Consider the following 20,127-nt stretch of genomic DNA (forward strand, 5'->3'; position numbering starts at 1 on the left):
TTTTACCTTCTTCATTTCCCTGACATATTGAATTTAACAGACACGTGACTTACAGTCTAACATTGTTATTACTAATAAGGTTTTAAATGGGACTGTACACCCCATATGCAAGAACTAGATTTTCTTTTATACAACATCTAAATAACCTATAAGGATCAATTGGAAAACAAAAGCTAAACTTTCAAAAGGTATTTTAAACACTGAACAAATATTGATTTTACTACCCAGAGAGATTCAAATGGAAGGCAAAGATAAAAAAAATACAAATCCAAACCATTGGAATTGAAGAATATTAAATGCAGCTTATTAATCTTAGAGACAACATTTATGATAGAGTAGTTATGATAGAACCCAATAATAATGTTGAATCATAATTATGGATAAGTAATTGATACCTATTCTATTAGTGTTTATTGTTAAGAGGTTAACCAGATAATAAGAAATTAGACTGCCTTTTACATCAGGTCTTGCTAGTGAATAGATTTTAGTTAAAATTTAAAAAATCTACTTCAGGCCATTTAAATATCATTCCGCTATATAACACTTTCAGTACCGATGTAGAGTTTTCGTAGTTCACGTAATCAATAAAAGGTTATTCATGGAAAGGTATAGAAAGTTTTCTTGGGTTAAAAAGTCAGTATTTCGAGCCATTGGAATTACTTCTGAAACCAATTTATTTTAAATTCTCTCTCGACTAGGGTATTTCTAGTGCCGGTAGTATTTGGAGGGAATGATACACATTTATATAGAATTTCACTTTTATTTTTGGACAACGAAGAAATAACAAAAATAGTTCTTCTAAGAGCAAATATTATTCTGTGTTCCATTGTTTGTTGAAATCTTTGAATATGAAGATCGTAAAATAGTTTATTTTGCCTGTTGAGAGCACCCATATTTAAAACAAAAAATTTTGCGATAGAACATAGAGAGATTGGAAAAATATTGTTCTCCCAGAGGATATGCCTAATTTCAGGACTGGTAGTGGTTAATTTGCGGGGGGAAAATATTTTAATTTTCTTTATAACAGTATAAGTAAATGTTTTTCACATTTCATGATATGTGAAGGGTTATACATCATTTCAGGATTGGTAGTTAGTTAATTTTCGGGGACAATAGTTTCATTTTCTATCCACAGTATAAGAAACACTTTTTTCACATTTCGTGTTGGTGTGACAGCGTGAAGTTAAAAAAAAGTAAACAACAACGCAATAACAATGGATTTTATAGAGTGTTGCACCCTTTGTTTAAGCGGTATGCGTAGTAGATTTGCATGAAAAATATGTTGAGAGCATGAGGCACGTTTGTAAAAATGTTATATAGTAGTATAACACCAAAAAGGTAAAGTAGAAATATTTTAATTTATAAATTTTATTGAACTATTCATTTTCATCTCAAAGAATGTTCATGAGATAACTATGGTTATTGGTTATCATAAGTTATTATAAAAATGTTAGTCTCTAATGTTAGCACCACAAATAATGCTTTTTAACCTTAAATCCTACTTTTTTAAGTGAATTTAGGTAACGTTATATTTATCAGAGACGATTAGATGTTTTCTGGAGGGTTTATTATGCCATTTAACAAGGAAAGTCTTATGGCATGACTATTATTGAATTATAAAAGACGTGCAATTCCGAATGTTATTGCTATTCCATGTATACAATGTTCCTAAAGATTTTAAACTTGAATTATGGGTATTCCTTAGATCAAGGAAAATGCTTAATGATTTAGAGACTAAATGCTGAAGGTCATTCCGTCTGAATGTCTTTCAGCTGAGCCTGATTGTCTATAATATCACTCTTGATGTCTATTTGGTCTTAGAGCTTTAAAAACTTCGTCTCCTTATGGTCTAAATACGAAGAAAAATATATTTTATTCAAAACGCAGTCCGTCTGGCTGTGTGACTCCATGACTAACTAATAGCTTGTGCGACGATGCTTGATAGTAGAGTTTATACGCGAGGAAACTTCGTCTAAGATAGAACCCAATTACTTTGAGTTAAAACGTTCAGACCATCTGGCTGTACGCCTGTCCATCCATTTTACCTAAATGTAATAGCAGTAGATTTTAGTTTCTTAACATTTTGTAAATGTGATTCTTTTGTCCAAGGAGAAACCTATTAATGTAGTAGTCAAACACGGAAAGAAAAATCTGTCGTTAATTTGAATGGCAGTCAACCCATCGTGTTATATTACTAGATGGAAAGATCCTAGTATTTTGTTGATACGCCCTTATTCCATCGGTCTAGGTGAATATTTATTTGTAAAGTTACGTTGTTTTGGTTTAAAGTGTTAAAAAAGACTAGATATAAATATACCACATACATTAACTTTGATTATCAGAGCACAATAGTTATGCATGCTAATATTTGCCTTCAGCAACATACGTGAGTTTGACAGTGTACACCTTTGATGATGTCTTTGACCTTGAGACGTTCCTCTGAATATTACCCCAGGGATATTTCAATACTTCCTCACCATAGTGTAAGGGAGTTTCAAAGATTTAATAGTAACATGTTTTATAAAAAAATCAACTGCCCTTATATCTTTAAAAACAAACGTGTATTTAATTATTTGTCTTTTTGAACTATCTTTATATATAATATTACATCCATTAATAAATATGTTGTACTTAATTGTAAACTAAATATTTCGAGCACAAACAACACGGTATAAAGCCTAAAAACTACTGCTACATTCCAAACTACAACGTATAGTCTAGTACCCACCAGTAAAAATAAGAAACAAAATTTGAGTTTGAAATAAATTAGAAAATTTAATATAACATCTATTGTAGACAGTGGTGGATAAAAATGTTCTAAATTGTAGTTGAAACGTCTATTTTGTAATACTTAAGAAAATTTGTTTAAATATAAACAAATTTAACAATATGTACGGTATAGTATAGTTTTTGACAATGTTTGATGTTAGTTATAAATTTTGAATTTGCTAAATTTCTCTTTTAAAATTTAGTTTTTAATAAAACTGTTAAACATTTATATTTTTGGCAAATTCTAAATAGAAATCAGGCTGTAGCTCATTTCGTTTTTCAGATATCTTGCGGAAATACTTAAATATAATTAAACAGACCGAAAATGATATTGGTGAAGTTCAGATAATAGGTCAATAAGCGTATACATACACACCGAAAACATATATACTACAATAGGAATATGCTGCATACACATACATACATACTGAAAACAGGAGTATGCTGCGTATACACACATATATATATAAAAAAGGAGTATGCTGCGTATATATACATACTGCCAAACAGGAGTATGCTGCGTAAACATACATACTGCCTACAGGAGTATAATGCGTATACATACATACTGCCAACAGGAGTATAATGCGTATACATACATACTGCCAACAGGAGTATAATGCGTATATATACATACTGCCAACAGGAGTATAATGCGTATACATACATACTGCCAACAGGAGTATGCTGCGTATTCATACATATATACTGAAACAAGGAGTATGCTGCGTATACATACATGCGTACTGAAAACAAGAGTATTATGCGTATAAATACAATTAATAAATATAAATGTATCTATTTTCTTTTCCTTAATTCAATTAACTTGTTAATTCAGTTACACAAGAGAAATTCAAGATTAATAAATAAAAATATAAAAATAGTCTACAATGTTCAATAATTGATGAATTTAAAACGTTTGTTTAAAGAAAGGAAGATAATTAACAATCAATGTACTAAACATTTAACTGTTTATCAATTTTAACATCACATTAGATAATGTATACTTAGATCATCGCTGGCAGAACTGAGAGGTCACAGAAAATAACAATACAATTTCCAAATGCCGTGACATGAAAACTAATCTCCCTTGTAGTACATTTTGTAAGTAATTTTAATTTTGTTTTTAACTGGTTTATAGACAAGAATGGTGGTTGGCAAAAGTGAAATTAATAAATCTATAATAGTTTCCGAATATTTAAAAAACATTAATACACCAATCAATTACGATAGAAGTTATATTTAAGATAGACATAATATTGTAGTAACTTTACCAATATTATATAGTGCGTCTGGTAAAAATTTAGTTTGTAATGAGACAAAAAAGAAGAATTTTCAATGAAATAAATATCACTATTGCTCAGGTCAATATTTATGTAGACTAACGGGTCGTTTTTAACTATACGTAATCCGAATAAAGTAAAAGTTGATATTAAGCTCTGATAATGTAAGCGATATTTGACAGGTTTGTTGATTGAAACCGAACATCAGTGTTTAGGTACAGATTAAACGTCACTTTGCATTGACTAATAACCGAATTATGTTGTACAATCAGTATTCTGGTTCATACCGTGTAAACGGTGTTGCGTTCCGTGATATTTACGATTATTGACTAGTTTCTGACATTTGCCATCCTTTTAGGGTAAAACAATACAACACTACCTTTCGAGGTAATAAACTACCTTATAACACATTCTAAATCGTTAGGAACGCACAATGATATTAAAAATTAATTGGTAAAGGCTTGAGATAGCCGCAACCAAACTGAATTTGAGAACAGATCAAGAAGTGCGTCAAAAACAGAACTTTTCATTTACTAATTTTCTATTCGTAGAAGATTATTTTTCCATCTTTCAGTCTCCTTTAAAGTAATTCATACACTTGTAAGTAAAAGTTCCAAAACAACTTAATTATGATGTATTCAAATTTGGAAACCTATATTGTTTAAAGGTAAATACTAACGTATATTTTTACTATACGGAAAATATTTTGTTTTAGTTAGTTTTCGTTTGTGGTAGTTCTAGTTAGCATATATAAATATTATTTTAAAGTTTTTTATGTTTTATTATCAACATAAGGCAAACAAGACGCATTAAAAATGATATATTACTATTATACTATCTAGGTATTTTACATCTGATGTTTTTCCTTAATTACAGTTTTCTATATCTTTAGGTATTAATAGTCTAATATATTGAATAACAAACTTCTTAAATGATTTAAGTATATTTTGAAGAGTACAGTGAAAAGTTTGAATTAATATTTAACATAATGCTATGTATTTAAAGATTAAAAAATTAGAATATAAATAGATTTTTATTAAATTTCAGAAACAAAGCTATATATTATATTATTAGTATATTATAATATTAGGTAACAAGAATGGATTACTCCACATAGGTATCGTCAAAAATGCTTCGCTGATGTTATATGCAAACTTTCAAATCCATATCAATCTCGAGATCTCCTATAGACAGACAAACAGAAAAATTAAATGTTTACATTATCCCGGCAAAAGAAACAAATTTTCTACTTTTTACATCTAACCAAAGCTTATAAACGGACGTGAACTGTCATAGAACTCATTCTTGCCATTGTACAAAAGACGTTTTATTTTAAATACGTCTGTAGTTAAAATGTTTCCCGAGATATCTTGTAACATCTGGTATTACAGTTTATTACAATTAAGATTGCAATTTTAATAATGATAATATTTTCTTCAAGTAAAAGGTTTTGTTAAAGCTCATCCAATAAGATGTGCACAGAATAATGCATAATGTTCAGGATGAAACTATAAAATTAAAAATTTATAACTTTTTGGTTATTAATATACATTATTTATTTTCTCAACACAATAAAGCACAATAGAGTAGGATTTTGTTATAATCCATGTTGATATGAATTTTATGTTCTTTATTAATCAGACATCATTTACTGCAAGTATTACGAAAATTGGTGAAATATAATAGTTTTATATTACAATCTATCTCAGCATTATGTTGTGAAAATAAATGATGAAGTAGTGATTTATTCGAAGCACAATCCCGATTATCTGGTAACGTGGTCAATACCTTAAGTGTATATCTATTTTGTTTATGCAATCAAATATTTCTCATTTTTATAAATAAATAGAATATTATGGAACCGAGTCGAGTAGCAAGTGTTTCATACGATTATTCGATAAGCCAGCTGTCACTATATCACACTTTTCAACTTTCTGTCAATGTCATGACGATACGGACTACAGTATCCTTTCCAGTGAACAGAAATGGGATTGAATGTGTTTGATATTAAATAATTGGTGTTTGAGGCTGAATAATTTGGTTATGAAAGTTTTTACCATTCATTTGAGTACAAAATGAAGATTAAATGCAAAGCAGCAATGCAAATCCTTTGAACAATGATATTTGACTATAACTAGAAATGCAATAATATTTAGAATTTAAAATGAACCACATGCTTAATTTAAACATAGACTTTGATAATAATGCTTGTGACTTCGTGGAATTTTTATGAGATTAATATGGATAACAAATATGTTTTATTATTTTGCTTTCCGTATTGCAGAAATATTGGTGATAAATATTCTCGATCTTTTGGCCAAAATGTGATTTGATAAATATAAATTAATATATAGAAACCGTCTGATTATCTTGCTATAGGTGATAGTAAATGAAAGCGGTTAAATTCCTACATTTGAATAAATTGCTGTTTCACGTAATTTGTTTTAGTATTTTTACAAAACGATGGTTATTAATTAATTTTTCATCACAAAATATTTTTTTTTACTATTTAAAACTGTAGTACTTGATAAAAGTCTAAATATACGTACCATATATACCAAACACAAATGTTCTGCAATGGCGCATGTGCGTCAGTTATATTGTAAAAGTACATCACAACTACATGTCACCTAACAAATCTCAAAGTCATAGCTCTTTTTATTCCTGATATAACATGCTGCATATAGACAATATATAAAAACAAAATTTTTATATCCCCAGCAGACATAATAGAAATTAGCCTACCCATTGATAAGTTTCAGAGCCACTTAACTAAATCCAATCGATGGACATGCACAGCCGTAAACCACATTCTATTTTTTTATGTAAGGATAAATTTTCGTTCCTAACTATTTCATAAAATATAGAAATAGAATCTTCCCCGAGATATCGTACAGTTGACTATGCTGCATATTTTAGTTTACAAAATGTTAAAATGTTGCATTTAGTTCATTTAAAAATTGTATTTCCTGCAATTTTTTTGCCGTCATGACAACGCACAATAAAAACTTCAAATGTTCACTAATTTCAAGAGAAATCTTACAGTGTGATACGTACCACAATGAAAATGTTTTGTATATATCAATAAAACGTAATTCAGAATTTCACCTTTATATATAAGTTACTTTAGTCGAGAAACGGACACAAATTTAAAGAATCCTTTTCCTTCGATAATGATAGGCTTCACTGATTCCCAGCCAAAATAGTTTTTAGTTCATTTAAAAATTGTATTTCCTGCAATGTTTTTGCCGTCATGACAACGCACAATAAAAACTTCAAATGTTCACTAATTTCAAGAGAAATCTTACAGTGTGATACGTACCACAATGAAAATGTTTTGTATATATCAATAAAACGTAATTCAGAATTTCACCTTTATATATAAGTTACTTTAGTCGAGAAACGGACACAAATTTAAAGAATCCTTTTCCCTTCGATAATGATAGGCTTCACTGATTCCCAGCCAAAATATGACTGATAGGGATTGGTAGCTATGAATTAAATCTAAATTATGCCTAATCTCTATTTTTTTATTGTTGCAATACATCTAATTATTATAATATTTGATATTAAACTCTAGATGTATAACAAAACTGGAAAAATATATTTGAGCACAACTTACTGTTCTTGTAATGAGATTTCAAATACCACTCACGTAAGATATATGATATTTTTTTAAACCTTTATTCTCTATCAAGATTAATTTGTGCAAAATGTGACTCATCACTTATGTAGAAAACTAAATTGTTAAAGAATAATTACCTGTAGGCGTTGAAACTGGTTTCTCAAGCTAGAATGAGAAATATGTTTGTATTTTACCATTCCGATGTTTTTCTGCAAATAAATGTGACACACATGGGCCATTTACACTCAGTTCTAAGAACTTCTATGTATTAATGCTGATAGACTATGCATAGCGGCTAAAATTAGAGTACAACCCCCTGATGTATAATTTTGTAAAAATGTCAAATGTAATAATGTATAATTTTGGTCATCGACTTTTCGCTATCTTAGAATTAGGAAATGTTACATACATGACTCTACTAAAAAAAAAAAAAAAAAAAAAAAAAAACGAGAGCTGGTACCCTAGAATACCTATAGTTTTAGTTTCCTTCTTCCCTATGTCACACTCCGATGTAATTCTATACACCTGTGAATTATACTTCCACGAGAAAAAGAAACGATTGTCCTTGCCAATCAACCATCTAGATGGGCTTAAATAAGGATTCTAACCATAGAAAGTGTTCCTTTTTAATTTCTACATGTTTTAGAACGATCGAAAATAAAATACAGGTAACTAACGCTTTCAACATAGAAAGTTAAAATTATATATAAATTTTAACGACTCATAGAAATTGTGTCTAGTAGGATTGTTCTTAGAAGAACTATCCTTTTTTTAATTTCCGTTGGCCCAAATTGGTAAAGTTTTCCACATATGTGTATCCCTAATGACCACAAAATACTTTCGTCACTGTAAATACCTTATACTAGAGGTCAATTGCAATACATTTAAGTAGTCGTTTTTATCTAAGGAAGCTATTCACACCAAAATATTATATTATTTCCTAATTGGGGTAAAATGGAAACGCTACTTCGGACCGGAAGTATTTTCAATGGTTCTAATTACGAACTGCTATTGCGCTAATCATGTTAATATTAATTAAACTTAATGTTTGAAAGAAAATTGCGTACTTTATCGGTAATTGTAAAAACTGTTTCACTCTCTGACAATAAGACTTCAAAATTGATATTTAACCATAAATTACAATTATTTTAAAATAAGGAAGAAAACTGAAATATGTTATAGTGATAGTCCCTTATTTACCTATTGACTTGAATCTTTACATAGGTTCCTTTTGGTTGTGGTAGGTATGGAGGCTAATTAAATATGATGTATAATCAGTATGTCTATCAGGCTTTAAATTAGTTGTTACGTTAATCCGATCTATTTGTTTATATCAGTTACACTAGAAAAATATGTTACTTTCAACGAACTTATTACTTATACAGATATATATATATATATATACCTATATATATATATATATATATATATATATATTTATCTATATGTAGAGTAATAAGTTCGTTGAAAGTAACACACATATATATATATATATATATATATATATATATATATATATTATATATATATATATATATATATATATATATATATATATATGTATAAAACCTTGCAAACTAGAAGAGCCTAAAATAATCGTCTCCTGAAATTATTTATTCTCATACGAAATAAGTTTATTCTATTGTTTATAACGTTTATATCATAATAATAACTTCTACCCACAAGTTTTTTAGTAAGAATAATACAAACTAATTATCACTGCACTAGTTTTAAGTATATTGTAAATATTAATATATTTTATCAGAGCTCAATAACTATGCAATACAAATACTTTATATAGGAGGTCGTGCATACAAACAATAGCCTTTAGCTCAATACATGTGTTTGTCAGTGTACTCCTGTAATAATATCTTTGGCTTTGAGGCGTTTCTGTGAATATATTACTATATTCAGATTTCACTACTTCTTTGCCACAATGTAAGTTACTTAAAAAGCTTTAGTTTTAATAGAATTTGTACACAATAAACTACCATAACAATAATACCAAAATACCAAAAATAAATAATATAAACAAATTTACGTTTGTGTGATATCCATTTTTACAAAATTGGCTTATACGTATACAGATTTCACGTAAAATTGAAAAAACAAATACCAAACTTGTATTTAATTATAAAGTACATATTTAGAAACTGGTAACAAGAATTCATCTGTACAACATACAGTAACATTTGAAATAAATTGCAGAAAACTTTTAAAAAGCATACAAACAAATCTGTCACTTATAAAACAAACAACAAATCTTCACAAATATTAGGAAATCCCAAGGACAAAAAGCACATTCGAAAACAAATCAGGAATTTATGAAATTAAATGTAACGACTGTGATAAAATTGTACATTTCCATAAACTAAAAGGAAAATTAAGACACGATTCAAAGAACACTTTGCACATATAAAATATGGAAGAAATGAAAAATCTGCTATTGCGAATCACTGCAATGAATCTGGACACACCATCTCTAATAAAAATTTACGATTATTGAAAGAATTTACTAACACCATACACTAAAATGCTTGGGAAAATTTTTATATTAACACAAATCAAGAAAAACCTATCAATAAGGAAGAAGCACTAATTCAAATTTCAGTTCTACTCTCATCTCAATTTATAAGGAATTTAAAAGGTAATTAACCAACAACCATCTGGAAATCCAAAATAGTCGACGAAAAAGATGCTTCAAAACGGACACCTTGTGATATATCTTTGGCCTCACAAACTGTGTTACAGACAGAGACGTCCATTTATATGCATCACCTGATGTGACCCGCGACTCTTTGACATGTTAAGTGTGACAGTCACTTGTAACTTGACTCAGCCAACCTGTTGACTGTTTAACCGCTGGACAAGTTTTAAAGGATATTTTAGTGAATTTCGTTACATAATTATTATAAAACAATTTTAACGTGATATAAATTATTTTGAATGTATTATGATTTCAATAAAGTAATCTTTAATGATCCATATAATATGATCGTAATCAATGCAATTATCAAAATACATTTGTAATAATTAAATTTCGTATAGTTTTAGATACCAAGAAGGGATTTTGTGATTTTTTTTAACCACAGTGGCGTAGTCAATTTCGAAAAAGGAATCAGCCTATATGTCAATCAGGGTCCATAAGTTTTGCCATGTACAATTTCAATCTAATTTGCTTATTCTGTGCAGTAAAATAGTATTTTTTAAAGAATTCTAGGTATTTTAAAATCAACATTTAGCAAAATAATAAAGTACATTTCCGTTGTATTTTGTTAAACTGGACATTGTTAAAACTTTTGAGTTTTACCCACTTAAGACCTGATAACACTAAAGTCTTCAAGAGGTTGTAATATTTCTAAAAAATAAAACATCTGAATACCCGCGGTTTTGTTTTTTATGTTATGATCACTGGTTATTGTTTAATGTGCACAGTATAAACTTTAAACCATCGGTGATTTTGATCTATTTATAAAAACTTGCATAAGAAATATACTAGATTAATTTATTTGGTTGAAATATTCTAAGAATTTCAACATCATAGTGAACTGTGATTTTAATACAATCGCAACTTAAGAGTCACCCTGCTCAGCTACTGGCCGTTAATCTGAGTTTCGGATATTGGTATAGGAATAAAGATTAAAACTGCTCAGTAATCTGGAAGTACAGAATGAAAGTAGAAAAAAAACTGTTAGTACTAAAATACTCAATATATAATAAATCCAATTTTAAAACTGTCTCCCCACTACCGCTTCCGTTAAAGCTCGGAGCTCTTTTAGCTACTAGTAGTTTCAGTCTTACGGTAGCTCTCAATATCTAGACGTTCCCCCTTCTTTGAGCTATAAAATGATATTCTAGTAAATTATAGCTTCTCTAAACCTCCTAAAAACGATATATTTTTTTTACATTCTAATCTTGAATGCGACCAAAAAAATAAAATATCATACACATAAATTATTATACACGAATTATTTATTAAATATATCTCTTTAATATATTGCATTGTAGTTTTACAGAATTTCAATATTCAATTAGGAACTATTGTTGTCTAAAGAAAACAAAACATGTAAATGTGAAGAAAATTAACTCCAAAAAGTGAGTATTATTGATATCAAGTAAGAACAAAACAAAGTTTATAATATATATGTGAATTAAACTTGCAATTTTCCATTGTTCTCTGTCTTTGAAAGTTATAACAGCAGTTCGTCATTCTTTCTGTATCAAGACAAATTTTTATGAAGCAGAAGTTTCCGAAGCTGTGGTAAAAGCAATATAGTGTTACCCTATTAACAATAAGACAGATGATTTGCCAGTTGTGATGGTTGAACTGTTAGAACGATGATAAGTGTAACTTAAAATGTAGTATATCAAAATACATTTTTGGGAACATTAATAGACTCAATTATTAAATATATATTTTGTATTTGTATTTTAATTCAATAAGAACTTTTAATCACGATGAACTGGTGATGGGCATGCTGGAACAAAATCAAGATAATTAAAACATTTATCTTTTCAATACCTCGGTTCAATAGGATTTTAAAGATTGATTGCTACCTTGGTACACGATTTACTTTAATTATGGCGGTTGTTTTAATCTTTAAAACTTATTAAGTTCGTTATGTGTAAACTCATTATTAACATATGCTCATATAAAATAGTTACAAAATAGCCTAAACATTTTGATAAATAAAGTTTTGTGTTTTAAACGTTTTAGGAGATACAGAGTACACGTAATTCTCCCGAATGAGCCAAAAATACTGATTTAATTTCTAATAATCATTTGATTGTAAATGTACACAGGAGCGAATTCCATAGATCAAAGTGACAAAGTTCGTGTCACAGACTATCGGATATTGTGAATAGGTAGCTTAAGGCACTTGCATTTAGCAGACTTAGACCGATAGATGTGTATAATCGGCACCATCACATCCACATATGTGTCTACAACAGTTTAATACGAAATGTGCTTACTATTAGATATATTATGTTGTAATAATTTGGTTTCTCTGATATGATTTATATTGGAGAATTTGTAGTTATACATTTCTTATCTGCTGGATGATTAAATTTAAATTATTAATTTAAGTAAACATTTGTCATAGTACTAATTATAAATTTAAAATAGTTAAAAAAGAGGTAACCAAGCGGCATAAATCAATTTTTACCGTCTTAATAATCTAAAACATTAAATTCATGGTAAAATATCTACATAATAATACACAATACGTTATCTGCTAATGTAAGTAATTTTAGAAATACAGGAAACAAGTTTACCACAACACTGGGGTATCTTGAATGGTCCAGGCTGCTGAAATATTAGTCATTTTTGCCTTTAGGAAAGGGAAATTTTAGGGTGCTCGTTAAAATTTATTTTATGTATTGAAAGAAAAGGATTCTATTGTATTGTTTTGGTATGATTGCATTAAAAACCTTTTTATTACATTATTTAGAAACTTTACACACATTACACTGTAAAAACGTTTCAATCTTGGTATAAATAAGAGAGTTGTGACAGTTTGAAAAGATTTTACCAAAGTTTATGAGCACAGTGAGTAAACTAAACAACTAACAGTTAGCTGCAACACATGAATTTTTTTGTATTTTTTTACGTAAAACCATGTAAATTAATCTTTGCTTTATAACTCATAGTTTCCATGATCCCTTCAGTGTGCATAAAGTTTAAGATTTACTAAATATGAAATCAGTATTAAAGTTTTGTCAGTGCAAGTCTAAAACATACAAAATTTCAGTAGGTATGTGATATTACTCTAAACATATTTCTAAGGTCCAGTGTTGGATTAATAATCAAACAGGTGATAGTTCTGCAACGATAGTTAAAATGTTTGGAAATTTTAAACTAATCAATATTTACAATACGAGTTTATAATATATTCGAGGATTTAAATTTATTTCAATATAGTCTTAGAATAATGTAAATAGTTCTGTATTATTATAAAAATCGGTATTGTCTCAAAATGGCCGTTGTGTTGTATACAACCAAGGAAGTTACCTAAAACTAAACTGTAGCAAAAGATCATTTTACAACAGAATAAATTAATCGTCAATTTCAAAATTGCCTTTCTTATCGTTTTATATGGAAGTATTCTATATTATAATAAAATTTTCTACTTTATAAAATAATGTCAGAACTTATAAACAATATACGGCTATATTTTCCACCTTTTAAAATTAAATCAATAATATAATGCATAACATTTTCCGTTCCCAGCAATAGGAAATAGACGTAACACTTAGTCTCATAATGGCTTTTAATGCTATTTACCACTTTATTCCAGTTATTAATTGTGCGCGTGATAAGAAAATGATAAAACCTTTTCACATATATTGTACTTTATTTAGTTGGGCAAGTTTCTTTATTGTCATATGATACAAAGCGTCCATAATGCGTTTCGCATCCAACGCTTTTATATCTCTTAAGACGAAAATTACTCCAGATTTCCAGAGCCAAGTCGTGACTCCTTCCTTTCCAGGAGGATTCCGCCAAGAGGAAGTTGAACTGGAGCAAAATTCAAAATTCCTTCGACTAAATGTTGTAAACTGAGATATTGTCAAAAAAGATTACAAACATAAATATTGAACAGTAAACCAGGTCATCTAGCATTACAATTAAAATCTTATTAATTATAAGTGAACTTTTATTGCAGGGTATAATATATTATTCGTTTTAAAGCGAGATTTCTAAGTGAAATAACACTAAAGTAAATTACTGCTCTCATTATTGTATTAGGAGTAAATTTAGTCTAATAATTCTGTAAAACACTAAAACCACTTTGCAAACAAATTAAACAGAATTACCGCAAAATTATATTTTCAGTTTAATACAAATTCTGAAAAGCTGAGGAGGAAGATATTCGCTGGCTGGATCTCATTTGTGTGAATGTTGAGAAATATGTGCTTTTTTGGTTGTTATAGAGGAATCAAAGAGTTTTCTTATAGCCCCGTAATTTTTAACTATTCAAAGACATGCAATATGTACATGATTAAATGTAGAGACGAAGCACAAATATGGGTTTTCAACTTTGGACATATCTCACTTTATTGATATTGACTTGCCGATAAATATAAGTAAGATAGAAAGGAGGAGGGTTAAGATAATTTGCGAGGTTCAAGTATTATTTGTCAAAGTATGATAACAAGGAGAGGTTATTCTAAGATTATTTTGAATTTCAAATTACTTTAGAGAATATGTTATGAGTTTTCGTGTAATTATGAAAGCTTATATTTTCGTGACCGTTGAATTAAGCTTTGTCTAACATATTATGTATTTAGCTGTCTTACTTATACAGCTTCAACAATTACAAATATTTTTCTGCAAGTGCTCTAATTACTAAAGACACCCAGTTGTTAGACAGAACCATTGAATAGGGCAAAGCTATCACATTATAGTATAAGTCTTGGATTAATCTTGAATGAGTTTATATACTTTGGAAGTCTGTCATATTTAGAGAGTGATAAATTTCATTTATGGCCGTATGTCTGTCGCTAAGATTCTTGGAAAACAAACATGTGTATATGGAGAAAATCTATATGAAAAGTCATCAGCAAAATCCAGTTTGGTGTTTGTGTCACTTCTCTGGATTAATCTTTCCGATCGAATTTTTGGGTTAGAAAAATTTTAAACTTTGCACTTACAAGTAAACATAGTGGCAACGATAAAGTACCATAAATAATGCATTTGTATGTAAACTGAGTACAAGCCCATAATGTAGCGTGTGAGATTTTTTGCATGGAGTAAAGAGAAGAATATAAAAACCATTAGATATTTTATAGTTATTTGTAGGTACTTAAACCCACCATGCAAGTTCTAAATTGTAGCTGTATATTAAAAATATTTTTTACCTCGATTTATATAAACAAATATTGACTGATTTTTTATCTCGGGAACTTTTTATGTTTATTTTATCTCTTTGTAGGGTAGTTAAATTTCGCTTTATATTATAATGAAAGTACATTCTACGTCATACAATAGTTCACAGTTTATTAAAATTGGATTGTTCTGAAAATTTATTGTTCTTATCGTTTTTTGTTACTCATACGATCAATGTAATAATATGTACTAACGCTTAGCCAAATCCTACGGAGCGATTTACCTACATTACACTCCACATCGGCAAACTTGACGTTGCTTATAACAAAAAAAGTTTCATACAAACTTCGAAATGTATGGGTTAGTCCTTGAGATATCACTCGAACTGCCGTACATATACACAGACACGCACCGAGACGGAATGCAACTTCTCCAGTCGCTGGAGTGATATTAACTTAATCCAAGAAAAACTGCAATATCTTGCTTCCAACTTTACATCTACTCTAGGAACGCAGAAAACTTGAAGGAACATAAACCATATTTTTAAACCCTGAATGGGAAAGTGCATTTAAAAATATCAATAACATAGAATTTTACATAGTTAATTAAATTATGTGTCACTAACACATTTGCAAATTTTTCAAAGGATTAAAATTAACAAAACTTTTATAAATAGGCTAGGGTAATGGCAGTAATTAAAAACACGTTTCTATTTCGGAACAACCGCGAGTATATAATAGTGTGACGCATTCTGAAGGCACAAAGAAGTTGGAGGTAGAAACAAATAACTGGTCATGATGACCGAAGCAGACAGCATCGCAGATGTGATTTTGGCAGTTGCTGTAATGAGCGTGAGTTTGGCTGTTTCTCTTTCGTTTAACAGTGGCAGATTTACTCTCAAAGAGTTGATACCTATATCAAACGTTCACAATAGCTCTTAAATGTTTGTTCTTTTTCTATCTTTCAATACTAGTAGCAGATAACATGTGTTTATAATAAATGCGTATCCTTTATTCTCCCTTTTTACCATTCTAATAAAGAATAACAATCCTAATTTTGCTTTGGACCTAATACTTACAGCTTCAACAGAAACTAAATCAGCTGAGTCTTATTCAAATACTGCTCTTTTTTATGTGACGCTGGAACTACAACGCAGTCAAACATTGAACTCGTGTTACCTAATGGCTGCATGTATTACATATATATATATATATATATATATATATATATATATATATATATATATATGCGACATTATACTTTCGTCACAGTTAATCTCGGTTTAACCTAGCATCATGTGTGCCTCAGGTCGGACATTACCGCAAATGAAACACAATAAATTTATCTGAAACCTGATATCCCATCTCTTCCGATTGTGAGATTCTGCTCTCGTCACTGTTGATCCTCGTTTAATCTCTCATCACGTGCGCCACAGGTTGGACATTACCGCAAATGAAACACTATAAACCTCTCTGAAACCTAATATACCATCTCTTCCGATTGTGAGATTCTGGTATTGTCACTGTTAATCTTCGTTTAATCTCTCATCACGTGCACCACAGGTTGGACATTACCGCAAATGAAACACAATAAACCTCTCTGAAACCTGATATCCCATCTCTTCCGATTGTGAGATTCTGCTCTCGTCACTGTTTATCCTCGTTTAATCTCTCATCACGTGCGCCACTGGTTGAAAATTACTGCAGGATGAAACACTATAAACTCCTCCGCTTTAAAATTGAGATGAACAGTTTCAAATTAGACGTATTGGGCACAATAAATTAACATGATGACAAACAAATATGTTGTAAATACTTTTTCTTAAAATACTTTTCAGTGCATCTTTACATAGGTCTTCCACAAATTAAAATTTATTACTGTATGCGGGATATCGTATATATACAGAGATGCTGAAATTAAATTACTCTTACTTCTAGAGTTATAGCATTTATTAATGCTCAGCTCGATAAATAGTAGTTCGATTATGAAAGTCATTATGAATAGAAATCTGTAGAAATAATTGTATTTAGATTACACACTACAGTTAGAAAATCTTTTCTAACGATTAGTGAAATTTTTAATCAATTTCCAATTAGTTGCTACCTGTTGACTGATCACAATCAGCGGTTTACCTACTGAGTGATAGTATGCCAGAGATCAGAACGACCCTATATCGCGCGGTTTAATCAAAGCTGTGGACGCTCTATTTATCTGTTTAAATTCACGCCTTTGTTTAATATTTAGTGTAAAACCTGTCTAACAATATTTCATTTTACTATATGACTGACTAGAATTATTTATATACAGATATTAGTTTAAAGTATACAATAAAAAAAAAATAAAGATACATTATTATAAGTCTTAACTTTAAATATAGAGAATCCATCTGCTCTTATTGTCAATATAACATAACTTTTATGTGCCGGTAAATATTTATAGAAAAACCAATTGTTATAAGGGTCTTTCCTTCTAGTATAAATTTTCTTTTACAACGACTATTCACATTAACAAATGTTTTAGGTACAAAAAGTAATTATAACTGTCTGATTATTGCAATTTATGTAAATTGTTTTCAGGCATAATGTAATATTTTAAGGGTTTTATGTTTTTTTGTATTTAAAATTAATTGGTATTAAAACGAAATAATTTTCTTTTTACAACTCAAAAAAATTTTATTTACTGAAAGGCCAAATCCTTTCCGCCTTTATGAAACTACTTATAGTGTACAGAAAAGGGCATTTGTGTACTTATAATAAATTTATGTTTATATAATGATGCAACTTACAAAATCAAATGGTTAAAACTTACAAAGTTTAGTTGAAACAAATATAAGAATGGACAGAACTATAAGAACAGTTTAAATAGAGTAATAGACAAATTAACGATATAAATGCTGTGCTAAAGAAATTACCAAAGTATGCAACAGAAATTTAAATAAATGTTCTCATGTCTGTTTGGTGTTTTTTGATATACTAAAACATAAGAAGAGGTTTTATTGATAAAATAAAACTTAGAGGTAAAAATCATAAAAGAAAGGAAGTAATAATAATATATACACCTTAATATATATGAAATATATGCACGCGTCACTCACACTAGTACTTTCCACCAAAATGAGTATACGACTTCACACAGATTGACAGATATTCGAGTCTCGTACCAACAGACTTCTCTTTAAGGATTTGTCTCTGAATTTAAAAGTGTTTTTATTTTATTTCAAGACGAGCCCATTTACCAATCATTACGTCTCTAGGACTATTTGCTTCACAGATATTGCTCAGATGGTTTATAAACGATTTGATTTTCATAAAGTGGCTTTGAATCCTAAATAATACAAAGCTTGCAGAAACCTAGTGAAAGATTTATGGATCAATTGATGGATTATTTCTAGTTGTGAAAAATTAATTTCGTTATGTTTTACACTTGACCTATTACAATTTAAACCGCTATACGATTTACTACAAAAAAGGGAATTTTGAGTTCATGATGTTATTATAAAATATCATACAATTTTAACGACTTTTCGCATTTTTCAATACACTATAACCGTGAGATTGTTTCATGCTAATAAATTACTAACTGTATAAACTGTTATATAAAATTAAAAACCGATGTATTTGAATGAAGAGGAGTGTTGCGTCATTCGTCATGACATATTAGAGAGAAGAGGTATACATTAACATGAGTAGTTAATATATAAAATATAAATTGTCACTTCCCTACACAAATAAGGGATATACAGTATATCGCAGAGTTTCAGTTTATATTTACTGATACTGGTGTTATGGTGGGTTTGAATATTTTCCTGGTGTTTTTTGGGTTAGGGGATTGTGAGTAGTGACGTCATGTCTTGGAAGACGAATCGACCAATATTGTTCCTAGTATGACCTTGACCAAATATTCTATACTCAAAGATTTGCCAATTAGTCAATTTTTTTATTTGCAAACGTAAAAATATCTTAAATAAATGTATAAAATGTATAGTATTTGATAAAAGTATAATACACCACAGAATCTACGTATATTGTATTTCGTTTAGTTTTCAATGTATCGTACAGAATTTTTTCTAGATACTATTCTAAATTTCACCCCGTCATTTATAATATTAAAATAAGATATGTAGTTATAGTCATATTATGCTTAGATTACTGCGTGTAGCTATGTTTGTTTTGTTGGTGCTGGAGTTAATAAATGTTTAAAGCAATTCATGTTTATTATAAACAGGTTATTACTGTTTTACGAAAAATAAGTTTAGTGTTAAGTTTTTTAAATAACAGCCAAATTTTAATTTTACATCAATTGGGTAAATAAATAAAAGATTCAGTGTGAAATTAAACTTTTTACTTAGGAATCATTTGAACTACAAACGACCATTTCTTAGTTTCTAAAAATGTGGCTTGGAACATAAAATAAGTGTAATGTGCATCAATTTGGTTGCTCCCTCTATTTAGGAATTTTGGTTATATTAAATTTTACATCTGATGTTTCAATGAGAAAACTCTTTATCTAAAGTACCACGAAATGCTGCCGGGTGAACCAGACAGATCTACTTTCATCTATAGTGTGTCGTTAAGTAGACAATTATACAAATAGGCTGTGTAATGTTGTTCGTCTTCATT

The sequence above is a fragment of the Homalodisca vitripennis genome, chromosome 8 (genome assembly GCF_021130785.1).
Source record: "Homalodisca vitripennis isolate AUS2020 chromosome 8, UT_GWSS_2.1, whole genome shotgun sequence".
Lineage (NCBI taxonomy): Eukaryota > Metazoa > Arthropoda > Insecta > Hemiptera > Cicadellidae > Homalodisca > Homalodisca vitripennis.